The sequence below is a fragment of the Engystomops pustulosus genome, chromosome 10 (genome assembly GCF_040894005.1).
Source record: "Engystomops pustulosus chromosome 10, aEngPut4.maternal, whole genome shotgun sequence".
Lineage (NCBI taxonomy): Eukaryota > Metazoa > Chordata > Amphibia > Anura > Leptodactylidae > Engystomops > Engystomops pustulosus.
The window spans coordinates 64,372,771-64,394,320 of NC_092420.1; the positions used below are offsets into that span (position 1 = coordinate 64,372,771).

Sequence of the window (21,550 nt, forward strand, 5' to 3'; positions counted from 1 at the left end):
AGTGGCCCCTTGGCCAATCACAGCCATGGATGGTACCTAGGGGCGTTTGGCAGCCAATCTACCAATATGTCCAGGTTGTGTGTGGCGCACCCAAACCTGAACAGGAAGTTAAGGTCCAGTCATCTCTGATGCTTATTAATATAGGGGAAGTGATGGAAGTGATAGTATATTTTTAGATGGATAAAAGGAAAAACATTATTCACAATTTGTTCAGTCATGTTGGGACAGCTGTGAAAGAATTTCGCTATACAGTTTAACATATAAAACACAATTTCCTGTAAATACTCTAAATGTTAAACTGTGAAACTGTGTTTCTCCTAGCAGAAGCCAGGAGAGTCCTGATGTAGAAATCAATGATGTATTCACTGATATATGAATATACTAAAATCCTTCCTCTTTATTATTCCCCCAGTTTCACACAGATTTTCCATTAGTATGAACAATATAACTGAAATGACTATTTCCTATAGTAGCCAGAATGAATTAATAAGATCTCATTAGCACCAGGATACTTGCAATGTATGGAAAAAGATACATAAAAATAGAATAATTGGCTATATATGATTCAGAAAGGTATAGAACATCACTATCACATAATGAAGTAAAGGTAGAATTTACAACTTACATATGAATATAAATGTCAGCGATAGCTGTCAGTGCCAAACAAATATAATGAAAAATTACCATTTTAGAAATGATTAAAATCATATGTACGGTAATTGGTATGAAAAAAGCCCATGTTCTCTAATCCCTTATATGTATACAGAAAAGAAGATGGTATAAGATGCTGCAAATATCCCCCCCCCCCTTGCATAACCAATGGGTGCCATTCATTTGTACATGAACAGTGTTTTTCTCAAATATGTAATTTCAGTGGGTCTGTGGAGGGGATTTATCAGCACTTTCTTCTACTACTTAAGAAGAATTTTTTGTCTCAGTTGAGACTTTTTTCACTCAACTAAAACAAAAATGTCTCAACTGAGAGGGAAAAAGTCTCAAAAAGTAGAAGAAATTAGACAATGAGGCACATTAACTTACCCGGTCCTGTCGCGATCCAGCGGTACGTTCTCCGTCGAGGATTCAGGTCTTCCGACGATTCACTAAGGCAGTATGCCCGATGTCCACCAGTTGTCGCTGCTGCGCCGAGGGTGCAGGTAAGCGCGCGTCAAGCGACACATTTTTTAAAAAAATATTGCGGTTTTTCCGAATCCCTCGGGTTTTCAGATGGCCACGCCCCCGATTTCCATCGCATGCATGCCGGCGCCTATGCGCCACAATCCAATCGCGCGCACCAAAAACCTGGGGCAATTCAGGGAAAAACGGCACAAATCAGTAATATTTGGGAAATCCAATGAAAAATAGCGATTAAATGACCCCAATGTGTTCACAAATCCCCTGTGTTCTCAATTTTATGGTGGTCCTAATTTTATATTCAACCTGAATCCCAGAACTATTAAATTGGTGGGTCTGTGTTCCCTTCTTGTGTTTTGGCCTATATTTAACAAATGTACATTACATGTATCTCTTACAACTGATGTACAATTGTATCCATCACTATGTTGTAAAAATAAATATACATTTGACACACAATGATTTTCCACGAGTGTAATAAAGCATCTCCTGCTTATGTACTTTTAAGTCCATCAGAACTTCTCTATGTGATTAATTTTCCTCTTGTTTGCACATTATAGTGAAATAGGGCTCGTAAAATTGGCCAACTGCAAACATACTGAAGCTACTATAGGGGGTCTGCCTTACTATTCTTTCCAAAAAGAAAATCTGCATAGACGCACGGCTCTCCTGCTAGCTACACACATAGATCATCACATGACCATCCCCTCTCTTTTGAGTAAACAGGGAGCAGCCACTCCAGCAGCTACAATCTGTCTAATTAATACACAGGCAACACTGCCAGGGGTGACAGCAACTGCAGGGACAGACTAAACTGAGGAGAATAGCAAGGAAACTGATTTATTGAGGTAATAAAAGTAACAGGCAAATTGTCCTACATCACATAAGCTTCAGATTTGTAAAAACAGAGACAGAGGGGGATATTTTATATTTATATGTTTTAATAAAGGAAAATTGTATCATATATTGTACGTGTTTCCCTACAAAGTTTCACCAAAGAGGGTAAGTTTATCATTAATCATTCTGAATATAATTGATGATTTAGTGATGTCATCCGGTTACAGATACCTTTGAGCTGTGACTAAATGTCAAAATGTGTTGGGTCTTCCAGTCATTTAGCTTTTGCATCTTACATTAAGGTTAACTCATCCTACAGTGTCAGTGACAGCACTATCATAATTTATTCAACAGCTTTCAGATTATGATATTAGACCAGATCCATTAAGTTCACAAGAAATGAGCTCAGGTCAATGTTATTTCCTAATCCTAAAAACAACCATTTTAATTAATCCCATAGAATAATTTTGTCTTTTCCTTCTTGATACTTTATACCCTTGGATTGGTTATATAAGGCAATGATTGTGACCCCCCTATTATCAGAACTCTCATTATCTTAAATCCACAATGGCGGATGAAGTTACAGGGAATGACACAGTTGAAACACCGCACCGTCAAGTTTTGACTCTATTCTCACTTAATTTTGACAGTGGTTTTGATGGTGAGTTGTTGACCTTGATAAATGTGTACAAGAACATCAATATCTGTCTACAAAATGCAGGATAATGTATTCATATTTCAATGAATATGCCTACTTTATTTCACTAACACTTTTAACAGATAACATCCATCCTTTTGGATGATCATTATTTATTCATGCATAGGAAGGATTTATAGTTATAGTTCACAGCTGAGTTTACTTAAAGTACAAAAAAAAAACCTGTCGCAAAATAGAATTGAGTTATTTTCTTAAGTAAAGTCTTAATACTTGTTGTTTTTTCTACCACCACAATTGGCAATAGACAGTTCATGTTCTGTTCATACCTTCATTTTATTTCTACTGCTCCAATGCATCTAAATAGGAAAGATTTGTTGACCAAAATGAAGTGTTCTCCACCTTTCTGCCCTAGTGTGTGGAGATAATGGACATAACTACTATTATAGCAGCAGAGTGGACCATAGAGCTCAGAGAATAGTCGACATAGAACAATGATGCACGAAGGTTGGGCGGTGTTACTGTCTTTCCCCACAAATCCAGCAAAACGTCAGGAAGACAATATTGTAGTAACATCATGTATCCCTTTGCAAGTAAATGTATATGAATTACCAGAGCTTGGAAATTCTGACAATTCTAATGCATTTCCTTACTATTAGGATGAATGTTAATGAGCAGAATCAGGGCACAGACAAGAAACTTACACAACTGATAGAGATCAAGCAGCTGCGACCCAGTACCCAACGCAAAAAGCTTCTGTAGCTCATGAGCTTATTACCTGTTAACAAAAGATGGAACATGTCCTATCCCTACCCATCTTTGTAAGTTGGGTGCAGCAACAACACCCCTACCACCCAACTTACTTGATCCTAACCGGTGTGGCTACTGAGTTCTAAGGATCGGGCAGCACCATACAGTACCCTATCTACACCTTCAACTAGTGTTGTACCTGGCATTTGCACAACTCTTTACAGTGAGCCTCACTCGAATCACCCCACCTAAATATGTGCACCTGTCTTTTGCAAAATACTATTCTATGTCTCTCCTTTTCCACCTTTCCTATGCACTACCTATCCTTGTGGCATGGGCAGTCTTTGTCAATTGTTACCGGCATGTGAGTGGTGCTCACACACAATTAACAGACAGGCTACAAACAAGGGATCATGCTTTGCTTTTTGTTGCCCGCAAACAACACATGTTGGTGTGCATGCAGTATAACACTAATGTGTTTAGACGCCTTACAGTAACTGTTATTTCACATAATGTTGAATATTTTTTGGGGTTGGAGTGCTATGAACATTTTTCTAATATACTTAATTAGGAAATTCTGCTTAGTTTGTAAAGACTAACTGTTAGAGATTTTTATCTAGGGCTTAACCGCCCTTCATGTTGTACAGGTGACTTTCAAATTAACCCTTTCATGGTTGTCCCAGTACCGGAACTTGAACATAAAACCAAGACACACGTCAGTCTCTTAGTGTAAAGATCTTCTCCCCGTTTATTTCACAACCACAGCCGTATTTCAAAAAAGGACAGAAGAGTCATCAAAGAGGCGTGAATAGAATACTGAAATGCTATTGGCACATTCTGTAAAAAAATTAACAGGCCTCAGACATGTTTATCCACAGAATGTACAGAGAATGTCTCTAGAACCCAAACATTTATGATAAGAAGAACAACATATTGAAGGTCAATCATCTCTCACATGTGCCAAGGAAAAACTTTTACAAGCATGTTACACAAAAATGGCTGAATCATGACATTTAACTGGACAGAGGTCAGGTAAAATGTTTGCTTGATCTAACATGGCTGACAGTACACAAGATGTCGTCCGCAACCAGTGCGATCTCCTTTACAAAACCGTCTGCAAAGTGCCCCATAGTAACTGTTTGTTTACACTCTGACCGGTAAGTGTTAATACTTTCTGCTCTCTCCCTGTCTGGAGTATGATATGAGCATTATTTTCAAATATCAAGCTTAGAATAATGGTGGGTTTGAGCCTCACTGTTCAGACATGTTTAAACAAAGATAGGGAGATTAGATTTCATCCTTCAAACTGGAATATGGATCTCTACAAGGGGGAGAATCGCAGCCTGTTTGTGTACAAACTAGGCAGAATTTTTTAATTAAGGAGGCAGCATCATGAGTGCTGTAAAAATAAAAGATTACCGCCCCTTTGGATAGTATGAACTAATTCATATGAAAACTTCCAGTGAATGTTTAGTTTGAACACCACCATGGATTCCAATTTTTTGACAGGCCCTGCTCGAATCACAGATAATTTAAAATAGTAAAAAGATCATTGTGTCTCCTATTGGAGGCAGGAAAAATAAGTATATCATTCTAACACAGAAATACACATTCCTCCCCCCCCCCCAAATTAAGGGTCAGATTCAGGGATGTGAAGTATTCAACATTCACATTACTCATTTGCATACTCGGATGAAATTTGTTGAACCATCAAGCCTTTGTCATTTTATAGGAGGAAAATATCTTAACAAAAAAAGTCTTTGGAAATAAAAAGAAAATACAGAGCTACTATTATAATAAATGAGCCATAATCATATTCATCATTATATAAATGTCAGGCTTAGCAGTGATACCATGGAAAAACTAATGGCAAGAGCAATTTCGATTTCTCGGGGCAGTATTATTATAGCTCATTGTTGTTTTGTACTTGTACTGTAGCTTTTTGCAGAATTTGTCGGTAGAATTGTTCAGGTGCATAGTCTCTACTCAATCAGCATTGCAATCTATTTTCTAATAACTAGAACACAACTACACAAACTGATTTGTCCGGGTCATAAGAAAATGACATTTTGCTTTAACATGGAATTTCCTGTATGTCGTGTGGTTTTACTGAAGTTTTCATTTAAAGGCTTACAACAATAGTTTCATGGATTGTATTACCTAAATAACTACAAAAGACACACAGGTTCCAAAAAGTTTAGCGGCTTCGCTTATCAGTGTCAACTGAAAAATTGGCAAATTCTTAGGCATTTTTCATTATAAAAACTATGTGTAAAATTACATATTTAAGAATGAATTCTAATGCATTTAATCAACAAAAGAATCAAAACTCTTGTATCTGGTAAAATTAAAAACATACCCCTTTATAGAAAGAAATCAAGAAGACAACAGTTTTATTTTTTAGAAGAAGCTACATGTACCCTACTACTTTCTCTGCAGCTGCTTTTTAGGTGAAATATAGTATGTAATGTCAACCATTCAGATGATTGGCCGCAATTTTGCAGCAGGAAACACCTCTTTTTGATAGCCCATTTGTATAATAGGTCACTTACTCTGGCCTTATTGAGTTGCGTACCCTCTGGGTTGCTCCAGAGTTGGTATTTGCTTTGGAAGGAATGTTGAATTCTCCCCCATAACCTGTGCATTGAGTTACAAGCTTTAAACCCCTAACTTGCTTCACATGGTAGTTTGTTATCAATGGCTACCATGTAGGCAACCAGTACAGCTTTTTATTGTGCCTGAATAGGTAGTTGGTCAGTAGTAGTAGTAGTAGTAGGTAGTTGGTCAAAAGAAGATTTAGGCAGGTAAGGTATGTAATTTTGTGGTTATATTGTATATTGATATCACTGAGAAGTCCCTGCTGAGGTTTAGCTGGTATATTAAGGTTGATGGGTGAAAAATCTGGAGGGGGCCCCCACAGGGCTGCCAACCCCCACCCTATCCAAGCACACATCACAAATATAAGTTAAAGACAGTGATGGTCACCCCAATAATCTAAAGTTTGTAGATGATCAGACAATTAATACATAAAAGCAGTAATTTAAGTAGTGGTAACTAGTTGTACACAAACAACTAGTTACCAAACTAAACACATTACATAAGGAGAATTCCAAAACCAAGATTACTACATAGATATGTATCGAGTATCAAGTTTACCACATAGATATAGTACAAGAACCTATATAATTACAAAGATACAGCAACAGTACAAAGCTTACCTACATAGATACAGTACCAGAACCAAGAATACTACAAAGATATGTTACCAGAACCCAGATTACTACAAAGAAGCAATAATGAAACCAAGATTACTACATAGATATGGTGCCAGAATCAATCATAATATAATAATAATATTAATAATAATAATCTTCTAATACATCAATAGAGGACTACAATTGAGAATACTACAAAGAATACTACAAAGAACCAAATTACAACATAGAGACAGGAACAGAACCAATATTACTACATGTATAAAAGACCAGGAGCAAGTGTATACATTGGGAGATTTCCTGGCATATGAGCTGAGTTTATAAAAAAAATGGTGTGAACCTAGCCTTAAATGAAATGGGCAAATAAAGTTAAGATGACAATGGATGAAGATGACAGAAATAGTAGCTGGGCTGTAGCTCTCTGGGGGGCACAATCTATGGGTGGCATGGAGATAAGGGGGTACAGCAGGTGGGCTGAAGGAGTAGGTGGGAGATACTGGGAAGTCTAAAGATTTAATCTCCTTTCCTCCTCTTTGTGCTCATACATGTTGCGGACTGTCTTTGGCCCTAGCTAGAAGTAGTAATAATAACCCAGCAGCTGCAACCTCATCCCTTAAAACTCTATAATGATCCATTCTGTTCTGCTGTATTAGGGCCAATTCAGGCTCAGGTCTCTGGATGCTGCAGGTTCGGCAGGCTGGTAAGTCCGAACCTGAAGCTGTGTTGGAGGTTCCTGCATTCAGTTAAGCGGTGGGGGCCATCATTTTCACAACCCATGTTCCCTCTCTATTGTCCAGCCCTGTTTACTTGTGACCATAAAAGAGATGTGGTGCAACCTTGACTTGGGCTTTTGGCTGCATCTTAGAACCTAGAAACAAGGTGGGTTGTCCTTTATGGGATATTAAGGAGAATATCAATAAATTAGTGATGGGTTTGGGCGGCTTTTTAGAAAAAATAAACGTGTGCTCACCTCCTCCGTCGCTCATGATGTCCCCCGCCTTGGTCCGCCTGTGTTTGGGAGCTTCTGGCAAGCAAAGGTCTGGCCACTCCCATCCATCCCTATCTCTCAGCATTGTAAGCAATGAAATATGCTGACGGATGAGAGTGACCAGCCAGCTGGAAGCTCTCCAAGTGTAGCTTCCATGCCTCTATAAACAAACAGGATCAGATGGACCACGGAGCGGGACATCAGGAGCGACGGAGGAGGTGAGTACACTTTTTAAAAAAAAAGCTTGTCCCAGCCGATTCCTAATTTATTGATACTCTCGGATAAGCCCTTGGCAAAGGGAAGCAATCAATCCCATATTTCTTGTGAGAGCAATATCTCCCCTTTTTCCATTTTAACAATATACATGTTACACTTCTCCTGTAAGGAGAAATAAATATGTAATTTATTTTATTTTGCTTAAATATAGTACATGTTTTCCCTATTTGTTATAATTGTGCAGCACCTACTCTTATAGTCTATTAAACTTTAGTTATGCATTTTTCTACCCATGCTGGCCAGGATAGGCATGTAATACACTTTTAAAATCAAATCTAAAATTTTAAAATTAATATTAAAAGTTATATGTGATAATTTTGTAAATACCAATCTCTGACTTAGTTTATAGAAAAGTAGTGGTCACAACAACTGTTATGGTGTTAAATTTGCTTTCATATGTATGTGATTTTTTTGTGCTCATCTGCCATGCAAATTGTAATTTTGTAGATTAAGCAAGAAAAAATTTACATGATCGATAATTTGCATGCAACAATTTACATGATCAATAATTTGCAATGAGACTTTTTTGCATTCATGCAATACCAACTATAGAACTACTTGATTCCTGAAATCAAATACATAAATAGTTATACATTTCCAATGTAAATCTTCCCACCTGCTTTTGAGATGCACTTTTGATTTTATTACTCAAATAATATATTGGAGTCAAAATCTTGATGAAATGGATTAGCATTGGCCTAGACAAAGACATGTCTAGGATAGTCACTGTTTAGGAAAGTATTCAGTGTAAGGGGGGACAACATTTAATGGGGCCCCTAAACTAGTACAGTTACAGTTTAGGGTCCCAAATCTTTATACCTAGAGATTCCAAAGATGACAGTAACTGCTACACTGCGCATAGAGAAGCCATGGTCAGTACAACTCAATTACCTTTGCTTGCAACAGATATTGAGAGGTCCCACTGCCTTTACATCAGGTATCTTTGAAATGCCACTAGCGTCACAGGTAAGATATAAAGGTTTGGTACCGTAAACCTCAGCTGCATGAATGCAAACTGGTGGTTTAAGACCTAAACCTACTGACAAGTTCCCTTTAAGCATTTGATCTCACTAAAAGAAAGTATGGTAAATATATAATTTTTAAGGATAGAAACTAGAATGTAAATTCTGAGCCCCATTCCAAGAGCTATGCAAGTGAGCAAATTAGTTACAAAAACTTTGAATAGTAGAGAGCATTCACTAAATACAACTAACTCTGGAACATAGTGTGCTGGATCCCAGTATTTTTAGTTATAAGAGTACATTTACAGGGTACGGGTTTGATGCAGTTGCGATCTAGTCAAGATGCAGTTGTGATTGGGTCATGTTTCAATTGCAAATGAAAAATGAACTCAATATTCACACTAGGAACCACTTTCTCCAGCCTCTAACTAGAATGATGGCTAGAGAAAATGCTTCTAAGCATGATCATCGCTTCATCCAAATTTCGACGTCCTGCTGTACTGTTGTGATATACTGAGAAAAGGAGACACATTGGTGAGTGCAACTGTTCTATCTGTCTAATCACCCCTTGGTCAACTGAGCACCTCCAGCTCTGCTGAAAAGCCTCCAATCCATCTTAATTTCCTTTGCAAGCCACGTGCACAATCGGGCAGTGCCAGAATATTCCTTTCAATTTGTAATATCAACATAAAACATTCCATAAACAATACGTTTGTTATGAATGATTGAAATACTATTTTCGGGTGCACCATGACCGGATCAAGACTGTGGGGGTCATTTACTAAGGGCCCGAATCGCTCTTTTTCGTCGGATTTCCTGAATATTTCCATTTTGGCCGTCTTTTCCTGAATTGCCCCGGGTTTTTGGCGCACACGATCGGCGCCAGAATGCATGCGACGGAAATCGGGGAAATAGGATAGTAAACTTCGGAGAACTGGTGGACATCAGGCTCACTACCATAGTAGTGACCCGAATCCGCGACTGAGAACGCGCCTCTGGATCGCGACAGGACCGGGTAAGTAAATGTGCCCCTGTATCTCAGCCGTATTACAACAACATCGAGAACACATCACAACTGCTACATATATGTTAACTTATCCAAATAATCCTAGTCCCCATACCACTGACCTTTTATGAGCTGTTCTTCAGCTCACTATTTTCAGCTTGTTGGAGGAATGGGTCGTTGCAGAAGAAGGCAACATTAAATCCTACTAAATACATAATATAAAAATAAAGCCTTCTTCCACTTAGGGCAGTGATGGCAAACGTTTTAGAGCCCAAGTGCTCAAACATTAACCAAAAGCCACTTATTTATCACAAAGTGCCAGAACAGCAATTTAAACAGTAATTTATTCTTCTCTGTCCTTTTACAACTTTCAATCATATCAGGCTCCTGAGGACACAAACGCAGTAGAAATGAGGTGGACAGAGTCCTGTAAGATGGTCCTGTCTGGTGATGGCCTGGGTACCCACAGAGAGGGCTTCGAGTGCCGCCTCTGGTGCGTGTGCCATAGGTTCGCCACCACTGACCTAGGGCAAAGATTCAGCTGCATTGCTGTATTTATGTACTCCGGCAGAGTGGTTGGTTGACATACTTACTGGAATCAAGCAACCAGGACACAGAGGCCACCAGCCCCACCTGGATATAACACTGTCCTGTGCCATCTGAGTTTTTATGATGCAGTTACATCCTTGTTACATCCATGTTTATTTGGTGCATATATTAGCTGGAGCCATGAAAGGAAGAGTCAAAAGTCAAGATTTACACAGCCAGAAGAACAATATCTATGCACTTAAGCACTAATACGATCACCCTAATAGTGTCTGGGATGGTCTTCAACATGTCTCATTGATTAATTGACTAGGCATTACCCAGTGAATGCGCTGTCAGACATCTGAGCCTTTCAGTTAAACTCCTCTCAGACTTACAAGCCAATCTAAAGTTTAGGACAAAATCAGTATATTTTCTCCAATTAAAAATATTAAAATATATTGCATATTGGTCTCTGGATGTTTTCATCACACACAGGAGAAAAGTAAATTTGGGTTTGTCAATTGTTTGCTCATTTGCGTCCACCATCCATCACCACTAATTTGTGTTCAATTACTGCGTCAAGTAAAGAAAGGGAAGTAGCATTGGACATGATTTGATAAAATAAGCTTAAATGACATTGATGAGACATCTACCTTGAGCTCTCAATTTCTGAAGACAATGTCAAGTTGCATATTAAAATAAACACATGGGAAGAATGTAAATGGATTACAGATACATTAACATAATATGAAATTAGAGAGCGTATGACAGATGGGGATTTAGGTAGAAAATAAATTATTATTGCACATGCATAGAAGACAGTCTGTGAACAGAACATTGCTTTCAATGATAACAAGATGGCTAGGATTTCACAAAAAGTGACAGCTTATTAGGTTTTCGCTGCCACTTTAAGCAGTATTGTAATAATGTCTACACTTAGCTCATCCAAATCGAACATCACACCATATTACACATATACCATCAGAAAAAAAAAAGACATGGAGTGACAAAATGTAAAGTATTTTTTAATAATTAGGCAGATTCAATATTTCTGACTCAATTTAAATCAATAATTTGGTTGTATAGTTTTATACCGACTGTCCCAGTCACTGAGAGCCGGAAAAGCTGTAGAACTCTAAGACATATTTTAAATGGGTTGAACCAAGTTTGATTTTTACCCTCTATTCATAGGATTACAGATAAAAACCTAATCCATTGAGATCCAATAACAAGGATAGCTTCCTACCAAACACAAGAACTGAGGTCCCATTCTCACTAATTGATGAAGGGTTAGGTGAAGCATGGGAGCGTCAAAAATTGCGATGAGCACTGCTCTCCCCTTCGTTGTCTATGTGAGTCCCAAAGATAATCAATGGAGCAGCAGGACACATTCTCGTCCTGCCACTCCATTAATAAGTGAGAGATAGATCCCCACAGATTGCAGCAGACAGACCCCCACCAATCAGATTGGTATGACTCATCCTTTGATAAGCGATAATAATCTGTTTTGATGAGAACCCTTAAATAACATTTTGGGAAAACATACCTCAATCAAAATAAATCCATTTCTGGACAGAAGCTGCTTAATCGAGTAACTTTTAACCACCAAGATGCCCCAAAAGAAAAGTATGGTAGGGTGACATCAGATAATCACTGTGACCAATGTATATTAGAATTTTGGAACAGCAAGAGCACCATCAGGAATGGCCATGTCCTTGGTGCTCAGAGAAGCTACTATTTTTTATTATAAAGAGATGGACCAAATGTCGCGGCAGGGATTTTTACTTGAAAGAATACAATACTGCTATTGGCAGACAAAGATACCCATATCCGGACAAAAAATATATTATTAACACATGATAAAACTTAGCGTTTATTAGTCTCAGAATTAAGAGAATATGTTGTTTAGTAGCGTTGCTAGCGTTGCTACCAAGTGCTCAAAAGGACGGTGTGTTAAAAACTGTAGCAACGCTACTAAACAACATATTCTCTTAATTCTGAGACTAATAAACGCTAAGTTTTATAATGTGTTAATAATATTTTTTGTCCGGATATGGGTATCTTTGTCTGCCAATAGCAGTATTGAATTCTTTCAGAGAAGCTACTATGCATAAAATATATCACTGTGAAACATGGGAAATATAGATCTGTAAAGCTTATAAACAGTCATACACAATGCTGTGGGTTGGTTTGGGATATGGTAGAGCACTTTAAAGGGATTTTCCCATCCAAACTATTTATGGCATACCCATAGGACAGTGATGGCTAACCTATGGCACTGGTGCCAGAGGTGGCACTCTGAGCCCTTTCTGTGGGCACTCAGGCCATCACCAGAGATTACTCCAAGTAACTTCCTGCAGTCCCAGACAGCCCAGGACTTGCTGTGCACAGAGGTATTTTAAAGTGACCGCTCTACCTGGGACTATTTTATGCTTTATTGGTGCCTCAGGGTGCGGGTATCAATGAAAACTGTGACAGAGAAGGGAGTATAAATCACAAATTACATTTCTGTGTTGGCACTTTGCGATAAATAAGCCGGTCTTTGTTGTAGTTTGGGCACTCGGCCTCTAAAAGGTTCGCCATCACTGCCATAGGATATGTCATAAATAGATGATAAATGCACATCCCACCTCCGAAACCTACTGTGCATGTGTGGAAAGGGATGGACAGTGAACTCTCCATCCTGAGAAGGATGTAGGTCACATAGATCTATAGGCCCTTTTAAGTTTCCTTTTAAAACAGAACCTGTCACCAGAATTCATCCCATTAAACTACTAGCACCCTGGTTAGGTATGAAAGTCTGTCAATGTGCAATGAAGAGTCCCAATTTACCTGAGATGAGTCAAGATTAGAAGTTGGAGGTGGAGAGTCACAGCAGATATCGTTGGTTCTATTGTACCTACGAAAAACATGCTTTGTTTGTGATGTATTAAAGATAAGAATCCTATAGTTTCAAATCACATGGTGGTTCTGTGATCTATGGAACCGAAGATACAGACAGTTAAAGACATTTGGAAAAGGGATCTGCAGAAAAAAATGAAATTCTCTCTTGCTTTTTAACTGTCTGTATGTTACGTTCTGTATTGTATTGCAAAATACATAAAGAAATGTTACTTTCTTGTGAAAATGGAAGGTTATCGACAGTAAAAGATGTTTATTTTTGTCCAGGTATATACATCCCATTATATTTTACAATATCTGTTTCTAGTTCATCTGTAACTTTCTCTCTGTTCGGTGAGGATTGCGCACCACAGTAAATAAGATAAAGTGTACTCAATTTGTGCTTGTAATTAGCTGTGCTCCAGTGCAATTTACAATCCTTGATTATTTCCTTCTTTTGTGACCCTACCCCCAATGAGCTACTGTGAATTCAATGCGCCCTTCCAATCTTCCCTTCATATCAAGCTCACTTGATTCTGCTTCAAGGCAAAGTACTGGGAAAACATTATACACTAATTAGATCTCTTTTGCGCTCTCTCTCTTTGTCTATTTTGTTCCAAGATGGACTAATTTATCCTTGTACATAATATATGGACACCACATGAATAAAAGATTCATGTTTTTATTTGTTCCTCCCCTAATTGTATAAACAAATTGTTAAAAGGGAGTAAAAATGAAGCCAAAAAAACCCCCCAATTTAATGAAATTGTTAAACCTATCTCCGTCGTATAGATGCATCTTAATGCACCGTGAAGAAACTATGGATCGGTGAACTTCATGACTATGCAAGAAATAGTTAAATTGTGTTGTAGTTTTTTTTTTTCTTGAGGCAAAAGCTACTGTTTTCCCCCAATGGATATAATTATGCCTTGAATTTCAGATGCAGAGAACAAACAAATACAATGCAAGTCTCACACAGAACCTGTTCCTCTGTTCCAATTGACAGCAGGTGCACCGAGTACATGTTTCTAAGAACATATTGACAATTATAGCTCTATGATAATGAAAGTGGATTTGAAGAGTAAAGAATAAGTACATTCGTCTTTTTTTAGACACCTCAGGCTATGCAAGGAAACTTATCAAAAGAACCAAATGCACCCTCCTGTTCGAAACAGATTATGAAATCCTGAGAATGTGAAATTCCGAACTCATGTTCAGATGTTATTGCAATATTGCTCTATTATTTCTTAACTGTACATTTTAATTTGAGTTTACTAGCCCTGTGTGTAGAATATGTATCTCTGCTATAGCTGTGGGCTTATTTTCCTGGTCTTCAAGTGAACCTGTCAGGTGATATCTGCTGCCCTATCTGAGGATAGGCTATGATACATAAAGAGGAGCTGAGCTCTTTGATATGTAGTGTTATATGATTTGTAACAGGATTTCGGAATGAAAAACAGCAGAGTATGAGTTAAGACTCATAGTGATACATTGGGAGTCCCGATTACCCAGCCCACATTCACATTCAGGGCCATTAGGGCAGGAGGTTAAAAAATAACAAAACAGTTTATTCATTCTTTTGATTATATCACTCTGTTCATCACCACCTCGGTTTGGATACCCCTTTCCACAGGCCATATATGTAAAACACCGTAATCCAGACACCCCCTTTAAGGCGAGCACACAGCCCACTAGGGCTCTATACAACCTCAACCTCTAATTTAATCAGCATACTAATGTTTTTAGTCTGCAATGTCCACAAAAAATAAATGCAGATAAAACATGCAGTATGATGTGGACCTCACCTAACATCTTTGGGCTAACCCCAACAACTTTATCCAAGTTTCCCAATCGTTATCCATCTTTTCACCAATGTACAGGAATCTGGACTTTGTTGTGAAAAGGACACAACTTGTCTACTTCTTGCAGTAGTCCAAGGAGTATAGGTCGGAGCTGGTCCATGTCAGTCAGACCACAAGAATGCAAAACAATGTGGGGAGAATTTATAAAGCTTAGGCAGACAAAGTGTTTGCAAAGCCCCATCTTCACTGATTTTAGTGGCTATTTACTAAAGTAGCTGAGGTCTAAACAGCTCCAACCTTCCAAAAGTCCTTTCTGGACCTATAATGAGGCACCAGCGGGGTAAGGGGATATTGAGACTGGAATGCAAAATGCCTATATGAATAAATTGCCCCCTGTGAGTCAACTAGAACATAATCAGAGGCAGTCCAAGTTCAAAGCAGACAGCTGTCAGGCAGTGGGCTTTAGCCCAACCACTGTATCATGTTTTTAACGAATGGAGAATAAAGTTTTATATGTTATAAGAGGATGAGCTGAGATTTTCCTTACCTCTATTGAAGTGATTGATGACCACACCTATAGTGTAGACAGGGTTGCTTGTGCATTCCCATGTGTGCTGGAACACATGGTAATCGACCTTATGAACCATTAGTAAACTGGGACTCGAAATCAATGCAAAGCTGAGCTCCAAGAACCTTCTTTTTCTTTACAAGCTGTCAGGCAGTATCCAAGGTACTTGTCAAACCTCCAGGACTGGCAGATGCAAATCAAAGGAACACACTCAATTCCTTGATACCACTAGTGTGATGATCAATGTGCGGGTTAGATTCTGTAAAAAAACATAATTGAAGTAGAAAACATCTAATACTGTAACCAACAGATATGAAAATGCCAATTTTGAACACATTGGGTGATAGGGTAGTTGTCACTGCGATGCACACAGGTAGTCAAAAGTGATTCGGAGAGTTCTTCACAACAAAACTGTTTATTGGTGTCTCGGTTGTGTTGTGAAGAACTCTCCGAATCACTTTTGACTACCAGTGTGCATCGCAGTGACAACTACCCTATCACCCAATGCACTTGATCCAGACAGGTGTGGCTACTGCGTTCTGACGATCCTGTCAACGGGCAGCACCAAATTGGTACTTCATTCAAGTTTCCCACTAGTGTTGTACCTATAGTATTATCACAACTCTGTCCAGTGAGCCTTATTCTAACCACCTCACCCAAACTTGTCTACTTTCTACAAAATACTACTCTATGAGCGCTCTCTGGTCTCTCCTTGTCCGCCTTTTCTATACATTTTGAACACATGCATAACTAATCTAAATGTAAACAGCTGGAAAAGACAAGGGGGTCACCTCATTAGCAGACATCTGGTCAGAAGGGGGTTTATGCCCATTTGAACTTAAAAGAGAGAAGTTTCATATCCCCTCATCAGAATTTCCGGCATATGCAAAACTGAAATCTTTTTTAAGAACCATCAGAAGTTCTATTTGTACAAATAGTAAAGAGTCAAACCCTTCAATCTGTTTTAGATTCTTAATATAGAAAGTTAAATTTAGAGGTTGGATCTCTATAGACTATTCAGAGTTCCTGGACTCCCCCAGTAAGGGGAAACTCGGTTATATGATCAAATGTATTTTGTACTAACTATAATGAGATCTTATTTAAGATACATTCAAGATGGTATAATTTAAATATGTTAACTGATTATTCTGATTTATGTTGTAGACATTGTGGAGATAAAGATTCAAGATTCTTATTCATTTGACTGATACAACCTGAATTGTGAGTATGGGAGGTTGGAGCATCGGCCAAAGAACATAATAATTCTTGAGCAACAATAAGAGTTGTCTTTTAACGAACACCACAAAGTGTTTGTTTTGGCCCCGTAGGAGGGTTATTTTTCTACTGTTTCTAACATAAGTCATCACTTTTTTTTATAAGAACTTATTACCTTAGACACGGTTTTGACTGTGTTGATAGGAACATAGTCAAATTTCGACCTAGCGAGCTATGTAACTAACTTTGTACTGTTTGTTACTAAGCCCAGGCAAAACATTTTACATGCCTCCAAAATTTTAGTCTGTCAATGTATGACAAACATCACATAATGGATAAAACATTCATTACCTGCTCCATCAGCAGGAAAGTTCCAGCCATGAATGATGATATCACATCAAAGGACAAGCTGGCAATTAGATAGCCCTACAACTATTCCATGCATTTCCATTAGAAATATGATTATGCTAAATCTTTCGGTGTACAGTAGCTAAGCATATTTGAAAATGTTTCTACATTTATTTTTCATTCATCAGATAGAGAGAAATATAGATTAGCTAAATCAATAACTAGCTTAATTTTCCTTTCTAAATCAGATTGGAAATGTTTACTCAAGTTAGTATGTATATTGGAAAATGTATGTCCTGTAATGGTTCAGTTGGCCTATGCTCCGAATTGCATTAGCTCTGTAAGAAACACAAAGTACAAATACATTAGAAAACTAAGTGATATGTCTTGGAATCCAGTATCTATTCTATTTTAAAGCGTAATGCTTTGATGTAGTGCCGATAACAGCTACTGTGAGCAGATCTTAGAGCTTAGTATATATAATGGCCGCTGTACCATTTATTTATGTTGTTCCATGCAGTGAGCACTTTGAGCGGAGTAAGTAAAAAGAAGAATAAATCTCGTGGCTTTGTGGAGGATGTTGCACAACATTAATGTCTGCTAAGGTTGTGGGTTTTTTTTTTCTTAACCAAAAGCAAAGGTAGAAAAGCAATATTGCATCTGAGTTAAGATCCCTAGAACTCTAAAATGTGGAAATACATAATGTCGTGTCTCTATGATATTTAAGGTATTCTCCAATTTTGTAAATAGTTGATGCATCCATTTTTATGTTGAATAAAGTGTTATGCTTTTAATGAGAGGATAATGTAGCAATATACTGGATTATCAGCACAGTTACTGTACTTATCACTTCTTCTACCTGGTTCACTGGTCCTTAAGTATGTGCTAATGACATCAACTCATAGATTATTTAGATCTACATCTTCTCCGGCACTAATGCTGTAGCATTCATGTAGAAGAGCTAAAGCCGGTTAACGAGCCATTCAATGTGATCCCACCATACACATCCATGTTCACTTTGGTAAAGAATGCATGTCTTGTTGGTTGCTGGCTTATCTAGCGGTGAGCCTGATGAAGGGCTCTCAGCTCTCCCGAAAGCTTGCTTGTAACATTTAATATTTCATTTTATATTTCAGTTAGCCATTAAAAGGTATCACGATCTCAAGAAGATTACTTTATTTGACCTTTCAAAGGGAACAGGGTTCACATGGATTGGATGATGCTGATTCACTTCTACTAAAATTGGACTTCATTTCAATATTTAGAGGGAACCTGTCACCAGGAGACCCATTTTTAGCACTCCCCCCGTCCCCACAGAGCATAGTACATACACTGCCAAAGTGTTTTTGTATTAAAAATTGGTTTTACAGAAAAAAAGATTTGTTATATTGTACCTTTCATTAGCATGTGCTGTGTGACTAGGCAGTTGCCAAATGGGAGGGGCTGGAAAGGAGCAGTCCCCCCCCACCCTTGGGAAACAGCTCCTCCATGTGACCTTTTCAAATATATGAAAACACCCATCACTTGGCTTAGCGACGCCCCCTGCTCCTCTACACCAATCCCGAGTGTGGGGAGTTATTCATATATTTGAAAAGGTCACATGTTTCCTAAGGGTGCTCCTTTCCAGCCCCTCCCAATTGGCAACTGCCTAGTCACACAGCAGATGCTAATGAAAGGTACAATATAACATATCTTTTTTTCTGTAAAACCTATTTTTTATACAAAAACACTTTGGCAGTGTATGTACTATGCTCTGTGGGGACTGAGGGAGTGCCTACAAATGGGTCTCCTGGTGAGGAGATTTAAGGGATTTACAAAGTTTCCAAAATCATCACCAGGCTACAATTTTGAGGTAGAAAAAAAATCTACCTCAAAAAACTTTTTTTCATTCTATGTCCTAAGCCTAAAGCCTGTCCACATTTTAAAACATGGAAAACATCAAGGTAGTCGGGAACTGTGGAAACAGATATTCCGAACCCCCATAGAGTCGATTGCAGTGGCAGAGAAGCCAATGAATAGTAATTTCTGGAAGACCCTTTTAACAGAGATGTGAACTAAATTTTGAGTTTTTATGCTAAATCGCAGTAAAGTGGATGGATTCTTTCTTTTTCTCCTTTGCCCATATATGTTATCAGATCAGGCAGTATTAGATTGTGTAGGAACATATCCCACTGAAATGAGGAAAAGTAACTAATACTACACCTGGGCCAAGACCCGGATATAGCACATGTTCAGCTGGAGAGGCGGAGGGATGAGCGCTACTTACCCCTCCCCTCTCCATAGGGAAGCCTTGCGCCGGGGTAAAATAGAACATGCTCGATCAGCTGGTTGCCTTAGGCATCTTTGGGGGCGTATATCCGGCCGCAAATTGTGCAACTGGGTATATGTCCCCATAACGTTCTTGCGCAAGGCGTCTTATTCACTGCTTTCCAGTGACATAAAAGTGACATAAAATATGAAAGGCCCAAACTGCATTCTAAGAAAAAAATTATCCCGAATTGGTATTCAACGGGAAACTGTTCACTAAAAGTGACTTATCAGGAATAGGGTAACATGTTCAGTAAAAATTGCATTGGGAAATCAAGGTAAGTTAACACCAATACAGATATTTAGAAAAAACTGAGAAATACACCTTCAATGGTTCAAAAGACTGTACATAGCACTGACATATATTATTAATCAGCCTTACGGAGCTCCCACTGTTCACCTGCATTCTACTAAGTTAACAATGTTAGAAATCAATCATGTGCTAATGCCCCCCAAAATGGACCTGACTATTTTACTTGTCCATTGCAATCAAATTTAATCCTCTTGACTGATGGCAAGGAAGTAATATAGTATTCATACTACAGAACAATGTGCCCAAATTAACTACTCCACTGCTGAATCAGCCCCATCCTGTGGCACTGTTGGAACTAAGAGGTTCACTTTAATGAACCCTAATGCATGTCTTCATAATTACTGGCACAGTCTTATTCTTATATGCAAGTTATTTGGCTGTTGTGACAATACAGGGCATCTAGTTTTAGCTATGTATTGATATTCTAGGTGGTTAGGTATTATTTTTATGCAACTTTTTACTTTTCTTCTCCAAGTTTGAATATTCATTCTGATTCTTAATAAATTTATAAAGTTACTGTAATGACAAGTAGACCCCCTCCAGGACACAGTATGATATGTTTCCTTAACAAAAGGAATAATGAGAAGAGATTTTCCCAACACCAGGCTGCTGCTTTTCTGTTTCCCCCTGCCTTAGACACACCAATTTGGTCTTTGGATGCATTGTTAATGACCCTACCCAGTATATTTTGGTGGATAATTGTAGGGTTGGTTGGGAGGTAGTTTGAATGACAAATCTACCGATACTGAATACAGACCAGGTTTTCGTTGGTAGCAAACTGGACAACAGGGAACCCCAGGAGTCACTGAAAAGCATGTGATATTATTTGGGAATTTGTACTTTTAAAAGTATATTATTTAGATAGTATATGTTATTAGTAGTATGTTGGCTGAAATTACATCTTGGGATATGGAGGTGTGTGTGTGTATCAAAAATTTAGGATACCATAGGTCAATATTACATAAATGCTCAAGATGCTTTTAAATTTCCATGCTGCGAATAGACTCTCGGTGGATTTGCTGAAATTTAACTGTTAGGCAGTATGCAAGTTTAGTTCTATAGGACGCCTAATACAATACAATGGCAAGTGTACAGGTGTTGCAACTGTTTGTCATCCAGATGTTTGGGGGTTACTAAAAGTATCACAGTAGATAAAGTTTGAAAAAGACGCAGGTCCATCAAGCTCAAACTATAATGGAAGACTATGAGAAGGTACACATGGCAACCATAATTTTACCAAAGTCCTCCCTGGATGAAAGAAAGCTGTATAACAAAGGTATGAAAAATAGCATATGAATAGCATAAAGGGAAATCCAGCATCTGTCATGTTATATCTTTTCATTAAAATCCATACTCAAGTTTTTTGGGATATAGTACAGCATCAAACAGGGGAGAAAGGATTTTTACAAAATAGGCGACACATTTCAAACCAAACTGCATCTTTGTTTTCAGCCAAACTCATGATTATTGTTCTCTGGAAATCCGACAACTGAAATGGGATGGAGGACTAGATTGGCCACCAATATTTCAGCTTTTAGTTTTCAGTGTACTACATTTCCATTCAATCTCTATGAGACAGAGCGACATTGCAAAATTAAATGAAGGACTATACTACTTAGTTCCATAGACTTTGGAACAGCAGAGATGGGGCACCTTCACATCTGTGATCAACAGTGGTAACTATCTGGTAAGGCTGCATGAGGTCATGATGGATGGGACCTCCAGTAATCAGACACCTTTCATCTATTTTATCGATAGGTGATAGGATG

General features: G+C 38.3%; 1 long non-coding RNA gene across 1 annotated transcript in view; it reads left to right on the top strand.

Annotated features, from left to right (window-relative positions):
* The window catches only part of LOC140103945 (uncharacterized), a 72,062-nt gene that overhangs the window by 9,199 nt on the left and 41,313 nt on the right, over window positions 1-21,550 (top strand). Inside the window, exon 2 of the long non-coding RNA XR_011850214.1 lies at window positions 16,763-16,819. This is a non-coding gene — a long non-coding RNA (uncharacterized lncRNA). The remainder of the gene's footprint in view (window positions 1-16,762; window positions 16,820-21,550) is intronic.